Source organism: Ambystoma mexicanum, chromosome 1p, assembly GCF_040938575.1.
Source record: "Ambystoma mexicanum isolate Mex_15411 chromosome 1p, UKY_AmexF1_1, whole genome shotgun sequence".
NCBI classification, from domain to species: domain Eukaryota; kingdom Metazoa; phylum Chordata; class Amphibia; order Caudata; family Ambystomatidae; genus Ambystoma; species Ambystoma mexicanum.
Window position 1 is genome coordinate 1,475,692,809 of NC_090921.1, and position 22,378 is coordinate 1,475,715,186.

The 22,378-nt window shown below is 42.6% G+C and overlaps 9 non-coding genes across 9 annotated transcripts; all 9 read left to right on the plus strand.

Annotated features, from left to right (window-relative positions):
* The first annotated feature begins 939 nt into the window (after positions 1-939).
* TRNAI-AAU (transfer RNA isoleucine (anticodon AAU)) lies at positions 940-1,013 on the plus strand. The gene has a single exon. It is a non-coding gene; the product is annotated as a tRNA-Ile (tRNA).
* Positions 1,014-4,576: 3,563 nt separating this feature from the next.
* On the plus strand, positions 4,577-4,650 carry TRNAI-AAU (transfer RNA isoleucine (anticodon AAU)). Its single transcript has one exon. It is a non-coding gene; the product is annotated as a tRNA-Ile (tRNA).
* Positions 4,651-6,407: 1,757 nt separating this feature from the next.
* Positions 6,408-6,481, plus strand: TRNAI-AAU (transfer RNA isoleucine (anticodon AAU)). Its single transcript has one exon. It is a non-coding gene; the product is annotated as a tRNA-Ile (tRNA).
* A 6,452-nt stretch (positions 6,482-12,933) lies between these two features.
* Positions 12,934-13,007, plus strand: TRNAI-AAU (transfer RNA isoleucine (anticodon AAU)). The gene has a single exon. It is a non-coding gene; the product is annotated as a tRNA-Ile (tRNA).
* A 1,477-nt stretch (positions 13,008-14,484) lies between these two features.
* On the plus strand, positions 14,485-14,558 carry TRNAI-AAU (transfer RNA isoleucine (anticodon AAU)). The gene has a single exon. It is a non-coding gene; the product is annotated as a tRNA-Ile (tRNA).
* A 1,006-nt stretch (positions 14,559-15,564) lies between these two features.
* On the plus strand, positions 15,565-15,638 carry TRNAI-AAU (transfer RNA isoleucine (anticodon AAU)). The gene has a single exon. It is a non-coding gene; the product is annotated as a tRNA-Ile (tRNA).
* A 2,223-nt stretch (positions 15,639-17,861) lies between these two features.
* On the plus strand, positions 17,862-17,935 carry TRNAI-AAU (transfer RNA isoleucine (anticodon AAU)). The gene has a single exon. It is a non-coding gene; the product is annotated as a tRNA-Ile (tRNA).
* Positions 17,936-19,735: 1,800 nt separating this feature from the next.
* On the plus strand, positions 19,736-19,809 carry TRNAI-AAU (transfer RNA isoleucine (anticodon AAU)). The gene has a single exon. It is a non-coding gene; the product is annotated as a tRNA-Ile (tRNA).
* A 725-nt stretch (positions 19,810-20,534) lies between these two features.
* On the plus strand, positions 20,535-20,608 carry TRNAI-AAU (transfer RNA isoleucine (anticodon AAU)). Its single transcript has one exon. It is a non-coding gene; the product is annotated as a tRNA-Ile (tRNA).
* Positions 20,609-22,378: the final 1,770 nt, after the last annotated feature.

Consider the following 22,378-nt stretch of genomic DNA (forward strand, 5'->3'; position numbering starts at 1 on the left):
AAGTCAGTTTGAAGATAATTGTAATATTCATGAATTTCCTTCAGATCACATGGAGTTTTTCTTTAGGTTGTTGTGAGGATAAGGGTTTTATGTGTGAATGAGTTAGGCATTTTTTTTCCAAGGGAAAAAGTCTGTCAGCTGGCCGGTTAGCTCAGTTGGTTAGAGCGTGGTTCTAATAACGCCAAGGTCACGGGTTCGATCCCTGTATTGGCCACTTTGTCATTTTGGGAAACATTTCTGCAGAAGCATGAGATTGATGCAGAATTGGCACTCACAGCTTTAGAGTTACTAACACAAGATTGCTGTTTTGTTGGTAGCAGCTGTGCATACATGGTCACGGGTCAGTACTGCTGCGGGACATAACCAATGTTGTGTTGAGGATAAGGGTTGTATTTGTGAATGAGTTAGGCATTTTCTTTCAAGGGAAGAAAACTACCCCCTGCAACTGGCCTCCCTCCTATGCTCCAGTCAGAAGGCATACTTTTTCTGACTGAGCATGGTGCTAATCACGGCAAGTTAGCGAATTTGATCCCAGTATTGGCCACTTTGTCAATTTGGGAAATATTTCTGCAGAAGCATGAGATTGATGCAGAATTCCCACCCACAGCTTTAGATTTACTATGACTAGTTTGCTGTTTTGTTGGAAGCAGCAGTCCATAAATGGTCACAGGTCAGTACTGCTGTGGGAAATGACCAATGAGATGCATTTAACCTTCTTTGTCCCAGGTCTACTTAAATGTGATGCAGGCTACAAGTCAGTTTGAAGATAATTGTCATATTCGTGAATTTCCTTCAGATCACATGTAGTTTTTCTTTAGGTTGTTGTGAGGATAAGGGTTTTATGTGTGAATGAGTTAGGCATTTTTTTCCAAGGGAAGAAAAAATCCCCCTGCAACTGGCCTCCCTCTTATGCTCCAGTCAGAAATATGCCTCTCAGCTGGCCGGTTAGCTCAGTTGGTTAGAGCGTGGTGCTAATGACGCCAAGGTCACGGGTTCGATCCCCGTATTGGCCACTTTGTCATTTTGGGAAATATATCTGCAGAAGGATGAGATTGATGCAGAATTGGCACTCACAGCTTTAGAGTTACTAACACAAGATTGCTGTTTTGTTGGTAGCAGCTGTGCATACATGGTCACGGGTCAGTACTGCTGCGGACATAACCAATGTTGTTGTGAGGATAAGGGTTGTATTTGTAAATGAGTAAGGCATTTTCTTTCAAGGGAAGAAAACTCCCCCATGCAACTGGCCTCCCTCCTATGCTCCAGTCCGAAGGCATACTTTTTCTGACTGAGCATGGTGCTAATCACGCCAAGTTAGCGAATTTGATCTCAGTATTGGCCACTTTGTCAATTTGGGAAAAATTTCTGCAGAAGCATTAGATTGATGCAGAATTCCCACCCACAGCTTTAGATTTACTATGACAAGTTTGCTGTTTTGTTGGAAGCAGCAGTCCATAAATGGTCACAGGTCAGTAATGCTGTGGGAAATGACCAATGAGATGCATTTAACCTTCTTTGTCCCAGTTCTACTTAAATGTGATGCAGGCCACAAGTCAGTTTGAAGATAATTGTAATATTCATGAATTTCCTTCAGATCAGATGTAGTTTTTCTTTAGGTTGTTGTGAGGATAAAGGTTGTAAGTGTGAATGAGTTAGGCATTTTTTTTCCAAGGGAAGAAAAAATCCCCACACAACTGGCCTCCCTCTTATGCTCCAGTCAGAAACCCTCTTCTCAGCTGTCCGGTTAGCTCAGTTGGTTAGAGCGTGGTGCTAATAACGCCAAGGTCACGGGTTCGATCCCTGTATTTGCCCCTTTGTCATTTTGGGAAATATTTCTGCAGAAGCATGAGATTGATGCAGAATTGGCACTCACAGCTTTAGAGTTACTAACACAAGATTGCTGTTTTGTTGGAAGCAGCTGTGCATACATGGTCACGGGTCAGTACTGCTGCGGGACATAACCAATGTTGTTGTGAGGATAAGGGTTGTATTTGTGAATGAGTTAGGCATTTTCTTTCAAGGGAAGAAAACTCCCCCCTGCAACTGGCCTCCCTCCTATGCTCCAGTCAGAAGACGTACTTTTTCTGACTGAGCATGGTGCTAATAACGCCAAGTTAGCGTATTTGATCCCTGTATTGGCCACTTTGTCAATTTGGGAAAAATGTCTGCAGAAGCATTAGATTGATGCAGAATTCCCACCCACAGCTTTAGATTTACTATGACAAGTTTGCTGTTTTGTTGGAAGCAGCAGTCCATAAATGGTCACAGGTCAGTACTGCTGTGCGAAATGACCAATGAGATGCATTTAACCTTCTTTGTCGCAGTTCTACTTAAATGTGACGCAGGCCACAAGTCAGTTTGAAGATAATTGTAATATTCATGAATTTCCTTCAGATCACATGGAGTTTTTCTTTAGGTTGTTGTGAGTATAAGGGTTGTATGTGTGAATGAGTTAGGCTTTTTTTTCCAAAGGAAGAAAACATCCCCCTACAACTGGCCTCCTGCTCATTCTTGAGTCAGAAACCAAACTCTCAGCTGGCTCTTTAGTTCAGTTGGTTAAAGCGTGGTGCTAATAATGCCAAGGTCATGGGTTCGATCCCTGTATTGGTCACTTTTTCATCTTGGGAAATATTTCTGCAGAAGCATGAGATTGATGCAGAATTGGCACTCTCAGCTTTAGAGTTACTAACACAAGATTGCTGTTTTGTTGGAAGCAGCTGTGCATACATGGTCACGGTTCAGTACTGCTGCGGGACATAACCAATGTTGTTGTGAGGATAAGGGTTGTATTTGTGAATGAGTTAGGCATTTTCTTTCAAGGGAAGAAAACCCCCCCCCTGCAACTGGCCTCCCTCCTATGCTCCAGTCAGAAGGCATACTTTTTCTGACTAAGCATGGTGCTAATAACGCCAAGTTAGCGTATTTGATCCCTGTATTGGCTACTTTGTCAATTTGGGAAAAATGTCTGCAGAAGCATTAGATTGATGCAGATTTCCCACCCACAGCTTTAGATTTACTATGACAAGTTTACTGTTTTGTTGGAAGCAGCAGTCCATAAATGGTCACAGGTCAGTACTGCTGTGGGACGTCCAATGAGATGCATTTAACCTTCTTTGTCACAGTTCTACTTAAATGTGATGCAGGCCACAAGTCAGTTTGAAGATAATTGTAATATTCATGAATTTCCTTCAGATCACATGTAGTTTTCCTTTAGGTTGTTGTGAGGATAAGGGTTGTATTTATCAATGAGTTAGGCATTTTTTTTCCAAGGGAAGAAAAAATCCCCCTGCAACTGGCCTCCCTCTTATGCTCCAGTCACTTTTTCTGACTGAGCATGGTGCTAATCACGCCAAGTTAGCGAATTTGATCCCAGTATTGGCCACTTTGTCAATTTTGGAAATATTTCTGCAGAAGCATGAGATTGATGCAGAATTCCCACCCACAGCTTTAGATTTACTATGACTAGTTTGCTGTTTTGTTTCAAGCAGCATTCCATAAATGGTCACGGGTCAGTACTGCTGCGGGACGTCCAATGAGATGCATTTAACCTTCTTTGTCACAGTTCTACTTAAATGTGATACAGCAGGCCACAAGTCAGTTTAAAGATAATTGTAATATTCATGAATTTCCTTCAGATCACATGTAGTTTTCCTTTAGGTTGTTGTGAGGATAAGGGTTGTATTTGTGAATGAGTTAGGCATTTTTTTTCCAAGGGAAGAAAAAATCCCCCTGCAACTGGCCTCCCACTTATGCTCCAGTCAGAAACACGGCTCTCAGCTGGCCGGTTAGCTCAGTTGGTTAGAGCGTGGTGCTAATAAAGCCAAGGTCATGGGTTCGATCCCTGTATTGGCCACTTTGTCATTTTGGGAAATATTTCTGCAGAAGCATGAGATTGATGCAGAATTGGCACACACAGCATTAGAATTATTAACACAAGATTGCTGGTTTGTTGGAAGCAGCTGTGCATACATGGTCACGGGTCAGTACTGCTGCGGGACATAACCAATGTTGTTGTGAGGATAAGGGTTGTAATTGTGAATGAGTTAGGCATTTTCTTTCAAGGGAAGTAAACTCCCCCCGCAACTGGCCTCCCTCCTATGCTCCAGTCAGAAGGCATACTTTTTCTGACTGAGCATGGTGCTAATCACGCCAAGTTAGCAAATTTGATCCCAGCATTGGCCACTTTGTCAATTTGGGAAATATTTCTGCAGAAGCATGAGATTGCTGCAGAATTTCCACCCACAGCTTTAGATTTACTATGACTAGTTTGCTGTTTTGTTTCAAGCAGCAGTCCATAAATGGTCACGGGTCAGTACTGCTGCGGCACTTCCAATGAGATGCATTTAACCTTCTTTGTCCCAGTTCTACTTAAATGTGATGCAGGCTACAAGTCAGTTTGAAGATAATTGTCATATTCGTGAATTTCCTTCAGATCACATGTAGTTTTTCTTTAGGTTGTTGTGAGGATAAGGGTTTTATGTGTGAATGAGTTAGGCATTTTTTTTCCAAGGGAAGAAAAAATCCCCCTGCAACTGGCCTCCCTCTTATGCTCCAGTTAGAAATATGCCTCTCAGCTGGACGGCTAGCTCAGTTGGTTAGAGCGTGGTGCTAATAACGCCAAGGTCACGGGTTCGATCCCCGTGTTGGCCACTTTCTCATTTTGGGAAATATTTCTGCAGAAGGATGAGATTGATGCAGAATTGGCACTCACAGCTTTAGAGTTACTAACACAAGATTGCTGTTTTGTTGGAAGCAGCTGTGCATACATAGTCACGGGTCAGTACTGCTGCGGACATAACCAATGTTGTTGTGAGGATAAGGGTTGTATTTGTGAATGAGTTAGGCATTTTCTTTCAAGGGAAGAAAACTCCCCCCTGCAACTGGCCTCCCTCCTATGCTGCAGTTAGAAGGCTTACTTTTTCTGACTGAGCATGGTGCTAATCACGCCAAGTTAGCGAATTTGATCCCAGTATTGGCCACTTTGTCAATTTGGGAAATATTTCTGCAGAAGGATGAGATTGATGCAGAATTGGCACTCACAGCTTTAGAGTTATTAACACAAGATTGCTGTTTTGTTGGAAGCAGCTGTGCATACATAGTGACGAGTCAGTACTACTGCGGACATAACCAATGTTGTTGTGAGGATAAGGGTTGTATTTGTGAATGAGTTAGGCATTTTCTTTCAAGGGAAGAAAACTCCCCCCTGCAACTGGCCTCCCTCCTATGCTCCAGTCAGAAGGCATACTTTTTCTGACTGAGCATGGTGCTAATCACGCCAAGTTAGCGAATTTGATCCCAGTATTGGCCACTTTGTCAATTTGGGAAATATTTCTGCAGAAGCATGAGATTGATTCAGAATTCCCACCCACAGCTTTAGATTTACTATGACTATTTTGCTGTTTTGTTTCAAGCAGCAGTCCATAAATGGTCACGGGTCAGTACTGCTGTGGGAAATGACCAATGAGATGCATTTAACCTTCTTTGTCCCAGTTCTACTTAAATGTGATGCAGGCTACAAGTCAGTTTGAAGATAATTGTCATATTCATGAATTTCCTTCAGATCACATGTAGTTTTTCTGTAGGTTGTTGTGAGGATAAGGGTTTTATGTGTGAATGAGTTAGGCATTTTTTTCCCAAGGGAAAAAGGCTCTCAGCTGGCCGATTAGCTCAGTTGGTTAGAGCGTGGTGCTAATAATGCCAAGGTCACTGGTTCGATCCCCGTATTGGCCACTTTGTCATTTTGGGAAATATTTCCACAGAAGCATGAGATTGATGCAGAATTGGCACTCACATCTTTAGAGTTACTAACACAAGATTGCTGTTTTGTTGGTAGCAGCTGTGCATACATGGTCACGGGTCAGTACTGCTGCGGGACATACCCAATGTTGTTGTGAAGATAAGGGTTGTATTTGTGAATGAGTTAGGCATTTTCTTTCAAGGGAAGAAAACTCCCCCCTGCAACTGGCCTCCCTCCTATGCTCCAGTCAGAAGGCATACTTTTTCTGACTGAGCATGGTGCTAATCACGCCAAGTTAGCGAATTTGATCCCAGTATTGGCCACTTTGTCAATTTGGCAAAAATGTCTGCAGAAGCATGAGATTGATGCAGAATTCCCACCCACAGCTTTAGATTTACTATGACTAGTTTGCTGTTTTGTTGGAAGCAGCAGTCCATAAATGGTCACAGGTCAGTACTGCTGTGGGAAATGACCAATGAGATGCATTTAACCTTCTTTGTCCCAGTTCTACTTAAATGTGATGCAGGCTACAAGTCAGTTTGAAGATAATTGTCATATTCATGAATTTCCTTCAGATCACATGTAGTTTTTCTTTAGGTTGTTGTGAGGATAAGGGTTTTATGTGTGAATGAGTTAGGCATTTTTTTCCAAGGGAAAAATACTCTCAGCTGGCCGGTTAGCTCAGTTGGTTAGAGCGTGGTGCTAATAACGCCAAAGTCACGGGTTTGATCCCCGTATTGGCCACTTTGTCATTTTGGGAAATATTTCTGCAGAAGCATGAGATTGATGCAGAATTGGCACTCACAGCTTTAGAGTTACTAACACAAGATTGCTGTTTTGTTGGTAGCAGCTGTGCATACATGGTCACGGGTCAGTACTGCTGCGGGACATAACCAATGTTGTTGTGAGGATAAGGGTTGTATTTGTGAATGAGTTAGGCATTTTCTTTCAAGGGAAGAAAACTACCCCCTGCAACTGGCCTCCCTCCTATGCTCCAGTCAGAAGGCATACTTTTTCTGACTGAGCATGGTGCTAATCACGCCAAGTTAGCGAATTTGATCCCAGTATTGGCCACTTTGTCAATTTGGGAAATATTTCTGCAGAAGGATGAGATTGATGCAGAATTGGCACTCACAGCTTTAGAGTTACTAACACAAGATTGCTGTTTTGTTGGAAGCAGCTGTGCATACATAGTCACGAGTCAGTACTACTGCGGACATAACCAATGTTGTTGTGAGGATAAGGGTTGTATTTGTGAATGAGTTAGGCATTTTCTTTCAAGGGAAGAAAACTCCCCCCTGCAACTGGCCTCCCTCCTATGCTCCAGTCAGAAGGCATACTTTTTCTGACTGAGCATGGTGCTAATCACGCCAAGTTAGCGAATTTGATCCCAGTATTGGCCACTTTGTCAATTTGGGAAATATTTCTGCAGAAGCATGAGATTGATGCAGAATTCCCACCCACAGCTTTAGATTTACTATGACTAGTTTGCTGTTTTGTTGGAAGCAGCAGTCCATAAATGGTCACAGGTCAGTACTGCTGTGGGAAATGACCAATGAGATGCATTTGACCTTCTTTGTCCCAGTGCTACTTAAATGTGATGCAGGCTACAAGTCAGTTTGAATATAATTGTCATATTCGTGAATTTCCTTCAGATCACATTTAGTTTTTCTTTAGGTTGTTGTGAGGATAAGGGTTTTATGTGTGAATGAGTTAGGCATTTTTTTCCAAGGGAAGAAAAAATCCCCCTGCAACTGGCCTCCCTCTTATGCTCCAGTCAGCTCTATGCCTCTCAGCAGGCTGGTTAGCTCAGTTGGTTAGAGCGTGGTGCTAATAACACCCAGGTCAAGGGTTCGATCCCCGTATTGGCCACTTTGCAATTTTGGGAAATATTTCTGCAGAAGGATGAGATTGATGCAGAATTGGCACTCACAGCTTTAGAGTTACTAACACAAGATTGCTGTTTTGTTGGAAGCAGCTGTGCATACATAGTCACGGGTCAGTACTGCTGCGGACATAACCAATGTTGTTGTGAGGATAAGGGTTGTCTGTGTGAATGAGTTAGGCATTTTTTTTCCAAGGGAAGAAAACATCCCTCTACAACTGGCCTCCTGCTTATGCTTGAGTCAGAAACAAAACTCTCAGCTGGCTGTTTAGCTCATTTGGTTAGAGCGTGGTGCTAATAATGGCAAGGTCACGGGTCCCCGTATTGGCCTCCTTGTCATTTTGGGAAATATTTCTGCAGAAGCATGAGATTGATGCAGAATTGGCACTCACAGCTTTAGAGTTACTAACACAAGATTGCTGTTTTGTTGGAAGCAGCTGTGCATACATGGTCACGGGTCAGTACTGCTGCGGGACATAACCAATGTTGTTGTGAGGATAAGGGTTGTATTTGTGAATGAGTTAGGCATTTTTTTTCCAAGGGAAGAAAACATCCCCCTGCAACTGGCCTCCCTCTTATGCTCCAGTCACTTTTTCTGACTGAGCATGGTGCTAATCACGCCAAGTTAGCGAATTTGATCCCAGTATTGGCCACTTTGTCAATTTTTGGAAATATTTCTGCAGAAGCATGAGATTGATGCAGAATTCCCACCCACAGCTTTAGATTTACTATGACTAGTTTGCTGTTTTGTTTCAAGCAGCAGTCCATAAATGGTCACGGGTCAGTACTGCTGCGGGACGTCCAATGAGATGCATTTAACCTTCTTTGTCACAGTTCTACTTAAATGTGATGCAGGCCACAAGTCAGTTTGAAGATAATTGTAATATTCATGAATTTCCTTCAGATCACATGTAGTTTTCCTTTAGGTTGTTGTGAGGATAAGGGTTGTATTTGTGAATGAGTTAGGCATTTTTTTTCCAAGGGAAGAAAAAATCCCCCTGCAACTGGCCTCCCTCTTATGCTCCAGTCAGAAACACGGCTGTCAGCTGGCTGGTTAGCTCAGTTGGTTAGAGCGTGGTGCTAATAAAGCCAAGGTCATGGGTTCGATCCCTGTATTGGCCACTTTGTCATTTTGGGAAATATTTCTGCAGAAGCATGAGATTGATGCAGAATTGGCACCCACAGCATTAGAATTATTAACACAAGATTGCTGTTTTGTTGGAAGCAGCTGTGCATACATGGTCACGGGTCAGTACTGCTGCGGGACATAACCAATGTTGTTGTGAGGATAAGGGTTGTAATTGTGAATGAGTTAGGCATTTTCTTTAAGGGAAGAAAACTCCCCCCTGCAACTGGCCTCCCTCCTATGCTCCAGTCAGAAGGCATACTTTTTCTGACTGAGCATGGTGCTAATCACGCCAAGTTAGCGAATTTGATCCCAGCATTGGCCACTTTGTCAATTTGGGAAATATTTCTGCAGAAGCATGAGATTTATGCAGAATTCCCACCCACAGCTTTAGATTTACTATGACTAGTTTGCTGTTTTGTTTCAAGCAGCAGTCCATAAATGGTCACGGGTCAGTACTGCTGCTGCACTTCCAATGAGATGCATTTAACCTTCTTTGTCCCAGTTCTACTTAAATGTGATGCAGGCCACAAGTCAGTTTGAAGATAATTGTAATATTCATGAATTTCCTTCAGATCACATGTAGTTTTTCTTTAGGTTGTTGTGAGGATAAGGGTTTTATGTGTGAATGAGTTATCCATTTTCTTTCCAAGGGAAGAAAAAATCCCCCTGCAACTGGCCTCCCTCTTATGCTCCAGTCAGAAATAAGCCTCTCAGCTGGCCGGTTAGCTCAGTTGGTTAGAGCATGGTGCTAATAAAGCCAAGGTCACGGGTTCAATCCCCGTATTGGCCACTTTGTCATCTTGGGAAATATTTCTGCAGAAGCATGAGATTGATGCAGAATTGGCATTCACAGCTATAGAGTTACTAACACAAGATTGCTGTTTTGTTGGAAGCAGCTGTGCATACATGGTCACGGCCCAGTACTGCTGCGGACATAACCAATGTTGTTGTGAGGATAAGGGTTGTATTTGTGAATGAGTTAGGCATTTTCTTTCAAGGGAAGAAAACTCCCCCCTGCAACTGGCCTCCCTCCTATGCTCCAGTCAGAAGGCATACTTTTTCTGACTGAGCATGGTGCTAATCACGCCAAGTTAGCGAATTTGATCCCAGTATTGGCCACTTTGTCAATTTGGCAAAAATGTCTGCAGAAGCATGAGATTGATGCAGAATTCCCACCCACAGCTTTAGATTTACTATGACTAGTTTGCTGTTTTGTTGGAAGCAGCAGTCCATAAATGGTCACAGGTCAGTACTGCTGTGGGAAATGACCAATGAGATGCATTTAACCTTCTTTGTCCCAGTGCTACTTAAATGTGATGCAGGCTACAAGTCAGTTTGAAGATAATTGTCATATTCGTGAATTTCCTTCAGATCACATTTAGTTTTTCTTTAGGTTGTTGTGAGGATAAGGGTTTTATGTGTGAATGAGTTAGGCATTTTTTTCCAAGGGAAGAAAAAATCCCCCTGCAACTGGCCTCCCTCTTATGCTCCAGTCAGGACTATGCCTCTCAGCAGGCCGGTTAGCTCAGTTGGTTAGAGCGTGGTGCTAATAACACCAAGGTCAAGGGTTCGATCCCCGTATTGCCCACTTTGTAATTTTGGGAAATATTTCTGCAGAAGGATGAGATTGATGCAGAATTGGCACTCACAGCTTTAGAGTTACTAACACAAGATTGCTGTTTTGTTGGAAGCAGCTGTGCATACATAGTCACGGGTCAGTACTGCTGCGGACATAACCAATGTTGTTGTGAGGATAAGGGTTGTCTGTGTGAATGAGTTAGGCATTTTTTTTCCAAGGGAAGAAAACATCCCCCTACAACTGGCCTCCTGCTTATGCTTGAGTCAGAAACAAAACTCTCAGCTGGCTGTTTAGCTCATTTGGTTAGAGCGTGGTGCTAATAATGGCAAGGTCACGGGTCCCCGTATTGGCCTCCTTGTCATTTTGTGAAATATTTCTGCAGAAGCATGAGATTGATGCAGAATTGGCACTCACAGCTTTAGAGTTACTAACACAAGATTGCTGTTTTGTTGGAAGCAGCTGTGCATACATGGTCACGGGTCAGTACTGCTGCGGGACATAACCAATGTTGTTGTGAGGATAAGGGTTGTATTTGTGAATGAGTTAGGCATTTTTTTTCCAAGGGAAGAAAACATCCCCCTGCAACTGGCCTCCCTCTTATGCTCCAGTCACTTTTTCTGACTGAGCATGGTGCTAATCACGCCAAGTTAGCGAATTTGATCCCAGTATTGGCCACTTTGTCAATTTTGGAAATATTTCTGCAGAAGCATGAGATTGATGCAGAATTCCCACCCACAGCTTTAGATTTACTATGACTAGTTTGCTGTTTTGTTTCAAGCAAGCAGCATTCCATAAATGGTCACGGGTCAGTACTGCTGCGGGACGTCCAATGAGATGCATTTAACCTTCTTTGTCACAGTTCTACTTAAATGTGATGCAGGCCACAAGTCAGTTTGAAGATAATTGTAATATTCATGAATTTCCTTCAGATCACATGTAGTTTTCCTTTAGGTTGTTGTGAGGATAAGGGTTGTATTTGTGAATGAGTTAGGCACTTTTTTTTCCAAGGGAAGAAAAAATCCCCCTGCAACTGGCCTCCCTCTTATGCTCCAGTCAGAAACACGGCTTTCAGCTGGCCGGTTAGCTCAGTTGGTTAGAGCGTGGTGCTAATAAAGCCAAGGTCATGGGTTCGATCCCTGTATTGGCCACTTTGTCATTTTGGGAAATATTTCTGCAGAAGCATGAGATTGATGCAGAATTGGCACCCACAGCATTAGAATTATTAACACAAGATTGCTGTTTTGTTGGAAGCAGCTGTGCATAGATGGTCACGGGTCAGTACTGGTGCGGGACATAACCAATGTTGTTGTGAGAATAAGGGTTGTAATTGTGAATTAGTTAGGCATTTTCTTTCAAGGGAAGTAAACTCCCCCCGCAACTGGCCTCCCTCCTATGCTCCAGTCAGAAGGCATACTTTTTCTGACTGAGCATGGTGCTAATCACGCCAAGTTAGCGAATTTGATCCCAGCATTGGCCACTTTGTCAATTTGGGAAATAGTTCTGCAGAAGCATGAGATTGCTGCAGAATTCCCACCCACAGCTTTAGATTTACTATGACTAGTTTGCTGTTTTGTTCCAAGCAGCAGTCCATAAATGGTCACGGGTCAGTACTGCTGCGGCACTTCCAATGAGATGCATTTAACCTTCTTTGTCCCAGTTCTACTTAAATGTGATGCAGGCTACAAGTCAGTTTGAAGATAATTGTCATATTCGTGAATTTCCTTCAGATCACATGTAGTTTTTCTTTAGGTTGTTGTGAGGATAAGGGTTTTATGTGTGAATGAGTTAGGCATTTTTTTTCCAAGGGAAGAAAAAATCCCCCTGCAACTGGCCTCCCTCCTATGCTCCAGTCAGAAGGCTTACTTTTTCTGACTGAGCATGGTGCTAATCACGCCAAGTTAGCGAATTTGATCCCAGTATTGGCCACTTTGTCAATTTGGGAAATATTTCTGCAGAAGGATGAGATTGATGCAGAATTGGCACTCACAGCTTTAGAGTTACTAACACAAGATTGCTGTTTTGTTGGAAGCAGCTGTGCATACATAGTCACGAGTCAGTACTACTGCGGACATAACCAATGTTGTTGTGAGGATAAGGGTTGTATTTGTGAATGAGTTAGGCATTTTCTTTCAAGGGAAGAAAACTCCCCCCTGCAACTGGCCTCCCTCCTATGCTCCAGTCAGAAGGCATACTTTTTCTGACTGAGCATGGTGCTAATCACGCCAAGTTAGCGAATTTGATCCCAGTATTGGCCACTTTGTCAATTTGGGAAATATTTCTGCAGAAGCATGAGATTGATGCAGAATTCCCACCCACAGCTTTAGATTTACTATGACTATTTTGCTGTTTTGTTTCAAGCAGCAGTCCATAAATGGTCACGGGTCAGTACTGCTGTGCGAAATGACCAATGAGATGCATTTAACCTTCTTTGTCCCAGTTCTACTTAAATGTGATGCAGGCTACAAGTCAGTTTGAAGATAATTGTCATATTCATGAATTTCCTTCAGATCACATGTAGTTTTTCTTTAGGTTGTTGTGAGGATAAGGGTTTTATGTGTGAATGAGTTAGGCATTTTTTTTCCAAGGGAAAAAGACTCTCAGCTGGCCGGTTAGCTCAGTTGGTTAGAGCATGGTGCTAATAACGCCAAGGTCACGGGTTCGATCCCCGTATTGGCCACTTTGTCATTTTGGGAAATATTTCTGCAGAAGCATGAGATTGATGCAGAATTGGCACTCACAGCTTTAGAGTTACTAACACAAGATTGCTGTTTTGTTGGTAGCAGCTGTGCATACATGGTCACGGGTCAGTACTGCTGCGGGACATAACCAATGTTGTTGTGAGGATAAGGGTTGTATTTGTGAATGAGTTAGGCATTTTCTTTCAAGGGAAGAAAACTACCCCCTGCAACTGGCCTCCCTCCTATGCTCCAGTCAGAAGGCATACTTTTTCTGACTGAGCATGGTGCTAATCACGCCAAGTTAGCGAATTTGATCCCAGTATTGGCCACTTTGTCAATTTGGGAAATATTTCTGCAGAAGCATGAGATTGATGCAGAATTCCCACCCACAGCTTTAGATTTACTATGACTAGTTTCCTGTTTTGTTGGAAGCAGCAGTCCATAAATGGTAACAGGTCAGTACTGCTGTGGGAAATGACCAATGAGATGCATTTAACCTTCTTTGTCCCAGTTCTACTTAAATGTGATGCAGGCTACAAGTCAGTTTGAAGATAATTGTCATATTCGTGAATTTCCTTCAGATCACATGTAGTTTTTCTTTAGGTTGTTGTGAGGATAAGGGTTTTATGTGTGAATGAGTTAGGCATTTTTTTTCCAAGGGAAGAAAAAATCCCCCTGCAACTGGCCTCCCTCTTATGCTCCAGTTAGAAATATGCCTCTCAGCTGGACGGCTAGCTCAGTTGGTTAGAGCGTGGTGCTAATAACACCAAGGTCAAGGGTTCGATCCCCGTATTGGCCACTTTGTAATTTTGGGAAATATTTCTGCAGAAGGATGAGATTGATGCAGAATTGGCACTCACAGCTTTAGAGTTACTAACACAAGATTGCTGTTTTGTTGGAAGCAGCTGTGCATACATAGTCACGAGTCAGTACTACTGCGGACATAACCAATGTTGTTGTGAGGATAAGGGTTGTATTTGTGAATGAGTTAGGCATTTTCTTTCAAGGGAAGAAAACTCCCCCCTGCAACTGGCCTCCCTCCTATGCTCCAGTCAGAAGGCATACTTTTTCTGACTGAGCATGGTGCTAATCACGCCAAGTTAGCGAATTTGATCCCAGTATTGGCCACTTTGTCAATTTGGGAAATATTTCTGCAGAAGCATGAGATTGATGCAGAATTCCCACCCACAGCTTTAGATTTACTATGACTAGTTTGCTGTTTTGTTGGAAGCAGCAGTCCATAAATGGTCACAGGTCAGTACTGCTGTGGGAAATGACCAATGAGATGCATTTAACCTTCTTTGTCCCAGTTCTACTTAAATGTGATGCAGGCTACAAGTCAGTTTGAAGATAATTGTCATATTCATGAATTTCCTTCAGATCACATGTAGTTTTTCTTTAGGTTGTTGTGAGGATAAGGGTTTTATGTGTGAATGAGTTAGGCATTTTTTTTCCAAGGGAAAAAGACTCTCAGCTGGCCGATTAGCTCAGTTGGTTAGAGCGTGGTGCTAATAATGCCAAGGTCACGGGTTCGATCCCCGTATGGGCCACTTTGTCATTTTGGGAAATATTTCTGCAGAAGGATGAGATTGATGCAGAATTGGCACTCACATCTTTAGAGTTACTAACACAAGATTGCTGTTTTGTTGGAAGCAGCTGTGCATACATAGTCACGGGTCAGTACTGCTGCGGACATAACCAATGTTGTTGTGAGGATAAGGGTTGTATTTGTGAATGAGTTAGGCATTTTCTTTCAAGGGAAGAAAACTCCCCCCTGCAACTGGCCTCCCTTCTATGCTTCAGTCAGAAGGCTTACTTTTTCTGACTGAGCATGGTGCTAATCACGCCAAGTTAGCGAATTTGATCCCAGTATTGGCCACTTTGTCGATTTGGGAAATATTTCTGCAGAAGGATGAGATTGATGCAGAATTGGCACTCACAGCTTTAGAGTTACTAACACAAGATTGCTGTTTTGTTGGAAGCAGCTGTGCATACATAGTCACGAGTCAGTACTACTGCGGACATAACCAATGTTGTTGTGAGGATAAGGGTTGTATTTGTGAATGAGTTAGGCATTTTCTTTCAAGGGAAGAAAACTCCCCCCTGCAACTGGCCTCCCTCCTATGCTCCAGTCAGAAGGCATACTTTTTCTGACTGAGCATGGTGCTAATCACGCCAAGTTAGCGAATTTGATCCCAGTATTGGCCACTTTGTCAATTTGGGAAATATTTCTGCAGAAGCATGAGATTGTTGCAGAATTCCCACCCACAGCTTTAGATTTACTATGACTATTTTGCTGTTTTGTTTCAAGCAGCAGTCCATAAATGGTCACGGGTCAGTACTGCTGTGAGAAATGACCAATGAGATGCATTTAACCTTCTTTGTCCCAGTTCTACTTAAATGTGATGCAGGCTACAAGTCAGTTTGAAGATAATTGCCATATTCATGAATTTCCTTCAGATCACATGTAGTTTTTCTTTAGGTTGTTGTGAGGATAAGGGTTTTATGTGTGAATGAGTTAGGCATTTTTTTTCCAAGGGAAAAAGACTCTTAGCTGGCCGATTAGCTCAGTTGGTTAGAGCGTGGTGCTAATAATGCCAAGGTCACGGGTTCGATCCCTGTATTGGCCACTTTGTCATTTTGGGAAATATTTCTGCAGAAGCATGAGATTGATGCAGAATTGGCACTCACATCTTTAGAGTTACTAACACAAGATTGCTGTTTTGTTGGTAGCAGCCGTGCATACATGGTCACGGGTCAGTACTGCTGCGGGACATAACCAAAGTTGTTGTGAGGATAAGGGTTGTATTTGTGAATGAGTTAGGCATTTTCTTTCAAGGGAAGAAAACTACCCCCTGCAACTGGCATCCCTCCTATGCTCCAGTCAGAAGGCATACTTTTTCTGACTGAGCATGGTGCTAATCACGCCAAGTTAGCGAATTTGATCCCAGTATTGGCCACTTTGTCAATTTGGGAAATATTTCTGCAGAAGCATGAGATTGATGCAGAATTCCCACCCACAGCTTTAGATTTACTATGACTAGTTTGCTGTTTTGTTGGAAGCAGCAGTCCATAAATGGTCACAGGTCAGTACTGCTGTGGGAAATGACCAATGAGATGCATTTAACCTTCTTTGTCCCAGTGCTACTTAAATGTGATGCAGGGTACAAGTCAGTTTGAAGATAATTGTCATATTCGTGAATTTCCTTCAGATCACATTTAGTTTTTCTTTAGGTTGTTGTGAGGATAAGGGTTTTATGTGTGAATGAGTTAGGCATTTTTTTCCAAGGGAAGAAAAAATCCCCCTGCAACTGGCCTCCCTCTTATGCTCCAGTCAGGACTATGCCTCTCAGCAGGCCGGTTAGCTCAGTTGGTTAGAGCGTGGTGCTAATAACACCAAGGTCAAGGGTTCGATCCCTGTATTGGCCACTTTGTAATTTTGGGAAATATTTCTGCAGAAGGATGAGATTGATGCAGAATTGGCACTCACAGCTTTAGAGTTACTAACACAAGATTGCTGTTTTGTTGGAAGCAGCTGTGCATACATAGTCACGGGTCAGTACTGCTGCGGACATAACCAATGTTGTTGTGAGGATAAGGGTTGTATTTGTGAATGAGTTAGGCATTTTCTTTCAAGGGAAGAAAACTCCCCCCTGCAACTGGCCTCCCTTCTATGCTCCAGTCAGAAGGCTTACTTTTTCTGACTGAGCATGGTGCTAATCACGCCAAGTTAGCGAATTTGATCCCAGTATTGGCCACTTTGTCAATTTTGGAAATATTTCTGCAGAAGCATGAGATTGATGCAGAATTCCCACCCACAGCTTTAGATTTACTATGACTAGTTTCCTGTTTTGTTGGAAGCAGCAGTCCATAAATGGTCACAGGTCAGTACTGCTGTGGGAAATGACCAATGAGATGCATTTAACCTTCTTTGTCCCATCTACTTAAATGTGATGCAGGCTACAAGTCAGTTTGAAGATAATTGTCATATTCGTGAATTTCCTTCAGATCACATGTAGTTTTTCTTTAGGTTGTTGTGAGGATAAGGGTTTTATGTGTGAATGAGTTAGGCATTTTTTTTCCAAGGGAAGAAAAAATCCCCCTGCAACTGGCCTCCCTCTTATGCTCCAGTTAGAAATATGCCTCTCAGCTGGACAGCTAGCTCAGTATTGGCCACTTTGTCAATTTTGGAAATATTTCTGCAGAAGGATGAGATTGATGCAGAATTGGCACTCACAGCTTTAGAGTTACTAACACAAGATTGCTGTTTTGTTGGAAGCAGCTGTGCATACATAGTCACGAGTCAGTACTACTGCGGACATAACCAATGTTGTTGTGAGGATAAGGGTTGTATTTGTGAATGAGTTAGGCATTTTCTTTCAAGGGAAGAAAACTCCCCCCTGCAACTGGCCTCCCTCCTATGCTCCAGTCAGAAGGCATACTTTTTCTGACTGAGCATGGTGCTAATCACGCCAAGTTAGCGAATTTGATCCCAGTATTGGCCACTTTGTCAATTTGGGAAATATTTCTGCAGAAGCATGAGATTGATGCAGAATTCCCACCCACAGCTTTAGATTTACTATGACTATTTTGCTGTTTTGTTTCAAGCAGCAGTCCATAAATGGTCACGGGTCAGTACTGCTGTGGGAAATGACCAATGAGATGCATTTAACCTTCTTTGTCCCAGTTCTACTTAAATGTGATGCAGGCTACAAGTCAGTTTGAAGATAATTGTCATATTCATGAATTTCCTTCAGATCACATGTAGTTTTTCTTTAGGTTGTTGTGAGGATAAGGGTTTTATGTGTGAATGAGTTAGGCATTTTTTTTCCAAGGGAAAAATACTCTCAGCTGGCCGGTTAGCTCAGTTGGTTAGAGCGTGGTGCTAATAACACCAAGGTCACGGGTTCGATCCCCGTATTGGCCACTTTGTCATTTTGGGAAATATTTCTGCAGAAGCATGAGATTGATGCAGAATTGGCACTCACAGCTTTAGAGTTACTAACACAAGATTGCTGTTTTGTTGGTAGCAGCTGTGCATACATGGTCACGGGTCAGTACTGCTGCGGGACATAACCAATGTTGTTGTGAGGATAAGGGTTGTATTTGTGAATGAGTTAGGCATTTTCTTTCAAGGGAAGAAAACTACCCCCTGCAACTGGCCTCCCTCCTATGCTCCAGTCAGAAGGCATACTTTTTCTGACTGAGCATGGTGCTAATCACGCCAAGTTAGCGAATTTGATCCCAGTATTGGCCACTTTGTCAATTTGGGAAATATTTCTGCAGAAGCATGAGATTGATGCAGAATTCCCACCTACAGCTTTAGATTTACTATGACTAGTTTCCTGTTTTGTTGGAAGCAGCAGTCCATAAATGGTCACAGGTCAGTACTGCTGTGGGAAATGACCAATGAGATGCATTTAACCTTCTATGTCCCAGTTCTACTTAAATGTGATGCAGGCTACAAGTCAGTTTGAAGATAATTGTCATATTCGTGAATTTCCTTCAGATCACATGTAGTTTTTCTTTAGGTTGTTGTGAGGATAAGGGTTTTATGTGTGAATGAGTTAGGCATTTTTTTTCCAAGGGAAGAAAAAATCCCCCTGCAACTGGCCTCCCTCTTATGCTCCAGTTAGAAATATGCCTCTCAGCTGGACGGCTAGCTCAGTTGGTTAGAGCGTGGTGCTAATAACGTCACGGGTTCGATCCCCGTATTGGCCACTTTGTCATTTTGGGAAATATTTCTGCAGAAGGATGAGATTGATGCAGAATTGGCACTCACAGCTTTAGAGTTACTAACACAAGATTGCTGTTTTGTTGGAAGCAGCTGTGCATACATAGTCACGGGTCAGTACTGCTGCGGACATAACCAATGTTGTTGTGAGGATAAGGGTTGTATTTGTGAATGAGTTAGGCATTTTCTTTCAAGGGAAGAAAACTCCCCCCTGCAACTGGCCTCCCTCCTATGCTCCAGTCAGAAGGCTTACTTTTTCTGACTGAGCATGGTGCTAATCACGCCAAGTTAGCGAATTTGATCCCAGTATTGGCCACTTTGTCGATTTGGGAAATATTTCTGCAGAAGGATGAGATTGATGCAGAATTGGCACTCACAGCTTTAGAGTTACTAACACAAGATTGCTGTTTTGTTGGAAGCAGCTGTGCATACATAGTCAAGAGTCAGTACTACTGCGGACATAACCAATGTTGTTGTGAGGATAAGGGTTGTATTTGTGAATGAGTTAGGCATTTTCTTTCAAGGGAAGAAAACTCCCCCCTGCAACTGGCCTCCCTCCTATGCTCCAGTCAGAAGGCATACTTTTTCTGACTGAGCATGGTGCTAATCACGCCAAGTTAGCGAATTTGATCCCAGTATTGGCCACTTTGTCAATTTGGGAAATATTTCTGCAGAAGCATGAGATTGATGCAGAATTCCCACCCACAGCTTTAGATTTACTATGACTAGTTTGCTGTTTTGTTTCAAGCAGCAGTCCATAAAGGGTCACGGGTCAGTACTGCTGTGGGAAATGACCAATGAGATGCATTTAACCTTCTTTGTCCCAGTTCTACTTAAATGTGATGCAGGCTACAAGTCAGTTTGAAGATAATTGTCATATTCATGAATTTCCTTCAGATCACATGTAGTTTTTCTTTAGGTTGTTGTGAGGATAAGGGTTTTATGTGTGAATGAGTTAGGCATTTTTTTTCCAAGGGAAAAAGACTCTCAGCTGGCCGATTAGCTCAGTTGGTTAGAGCGTGGTGCTAATAATGCCAAGGTCACGGGTTCGATCCCCGTATTGGCCACTTTGTCATTTTGGGAAATATTTCTGCAGAAGCATGAGATTGATGCAGAATTGGCACTCACATCTTTAGAGTTACTAACACAAGATTGCTGTTTTGTTGGTAGCAGCTGTGCATACATGGTCACGGGTCAGTACTGCTGCGGGACATAACCAATGTTGTTGTGAGGATAAGGATTGTATTTGTGAATGAGTTAGGCATTTTCTTTCAAGGGAAGAAAACTACCCCCTGCAACTGGCATCCCTCCTATGCTCCAGTCAGAAGGCATACTTTTTCTGACTGAGCATGGTGCTAATCACGCCAAGTTAGCGAATTTGATCCCAGTATTGGCCACTTTGTCAATTTGGGAAATATTTCTGCAGAAGCATGAGATTGATGCAGAATTCCCACCCACAGCTTTAGATTTACTATGACTAGTTTGCTGTTTTGTTGGAAGCAGCAGTCCATAAATGGTCACAGGTCAGTACTGCTGTGGGAAATGACCAATGAGATGCATTTAACCTTCTTTGTCCCAGTGCTACTTAAATGTGATGCAGGCTACAAGTCAGTTTGAAGATAATTGTCATATTCGTGAATTTCCTTCAGATCACATTTAGTTTTTCTTTAGGTTGTTGTGAGGATAAGGGTTTTATGTGTGAATGAGTTAGGCATTTTTTTCCAAGGGAAGAAAAAATCCCCCTGCAACTGGCCTCCCTCTTATGCTCCAGTCAGGACGATGTCTCTCAGCAGGCCGGTTAGCTCAGTTGGTTAGAGCGTGGTGCTAATAACACCAAGGTCAAGGGTTCGATCCCCGTATTGGCCACTTTGTAATTTTCGGAAATATTTCTGCAGAAGGATGAGATTGATGCAGAATTGGCACTCACAGCTTTAGAGTTACTAACACAAGATTGCTGTTTTGTTGGAAGCAGCTGTGCATACATAGTCACGGGTCAGTACTGCTGCGGACATAACCAATGTTGTTGTGAGGATAAGGGTTGTCTGTGTGAATGAGTTAGGCATTTTTTTTCCAAGGGAAGAAAACATCCCCCTACAACTGGCCTCCTGCTTATGCTTGAGTCAGAAACAAAATTCTCAGCTGGCTGTTTAGCTCATTTGGTTAGAGCGTGGTGCTAATAATGGCAAGTTCACGGGTCCCCGTATTGGCCTCCTTGTCATTTTGTGAAATATTTCTGCAGAAGCATGAGATTGATGCAGAATTGGCACTCACAGCTTTAGAGTTACTAACACAAGATTGCTGTTTTGTTGGAAGCAGCTGTGCATACATGGTCACGGGTCAGTACTGCTGCGGGACATAACCAATGTTGTTGTGAGGATAAGGGTTGTATTTGTGAATGAGTTAGGCATTTTTTTTCCAAGGGAAGAAAACATCCCCCTGCAACTGGCCTCCCTCTTATGCTCCAGTCACTTTTTCTGACTGAGCATGGTGCTAATCACGCCAAGTTAGCGAATTTGATCCCAGTATTGGCCACTTTGTCAATTTTGGAAATATTTCTGCAGAAGCATGAGATTGATGCAGAATTCCCACCCACAGCTTTAGATTTACTATGACTAGTTTGCTGTTTTGTTTCAAGCAGCATTCCATAAATTGTCACGGGTCAGTACTGCTGCGGGACGTCCAATGAGATGCATTTAACCTTCTTTGTCACAGTTCTACTTAAATGTGATGCAGCAGGCCACAAGTCAGTTTAAAGATAATTGTAATATTCATGAATTTCCTTCAGATCACATGTAGTTTTCCTTTAGGTTGTTGTGAGGATAAGGGTTGTATTTGTGAATGAGTTAGGCATTTTTTTTCCAAGGGAAGAAAAAATCCCCCTGCAACTGGCCTCCCACTTATGCTCCAGTCAGAAACACGGCTCTCAGCTGGCCGGTTAGCTCAGTTGGTTAGAGCGTGGTGCTAATAAAGCCAAGGTCATGGGTTCGATCCCTGTATTGGCCACTTTGTCATTTTGGGAAATATTTCTGCAGAAGCATGAGATTGATGCAGAATTGGCACACACAGCATTAGAATTATTAACACAAGATTGCTGTTTTGTTGGAAGCAGCTGTGCATACATGGTCACGGGTCAGTACTGCTGCGGGACATAACCAATGTTGTTGTGAGGATAAGGGTTGTAATTGTGAATGAGTTAGGCATTTTCTTTCAAGGGAAGTAAACTCCCCCCGCAACTGGCCTCCCTCCTATGCTCCAGTCAGAAGGCATACTTTTTCTGACTGAGCATGGTGCTAATCACGCCAAGTTAGCAAATTTGATCCCAGCATTGGCCACTTTGTCAATTTGGGAAATATTTCTGCAGAAGCATGAGATTGCTGCAGAATTTCCACCCACAGCTTTAGATTTACTATGACTAGTTTGCTGTTTTGTTTCAAGCAGCAGTCCATAAATGGTCACGGGTCAATACTGCTGCGGCACTTCCAGTGAGATGCATTTAACCTTCTTTGTCCCAGTTCTACTTAAATGTGATGCAGGCTACAAGTCAGTTTGAAGATAATTGTCATATTCGTGAATTTCCTTCAGATCACATGTAGTTTTTCTTTAGGTTGTTGTGAGGATAAGGGTTTTATGTGTGAA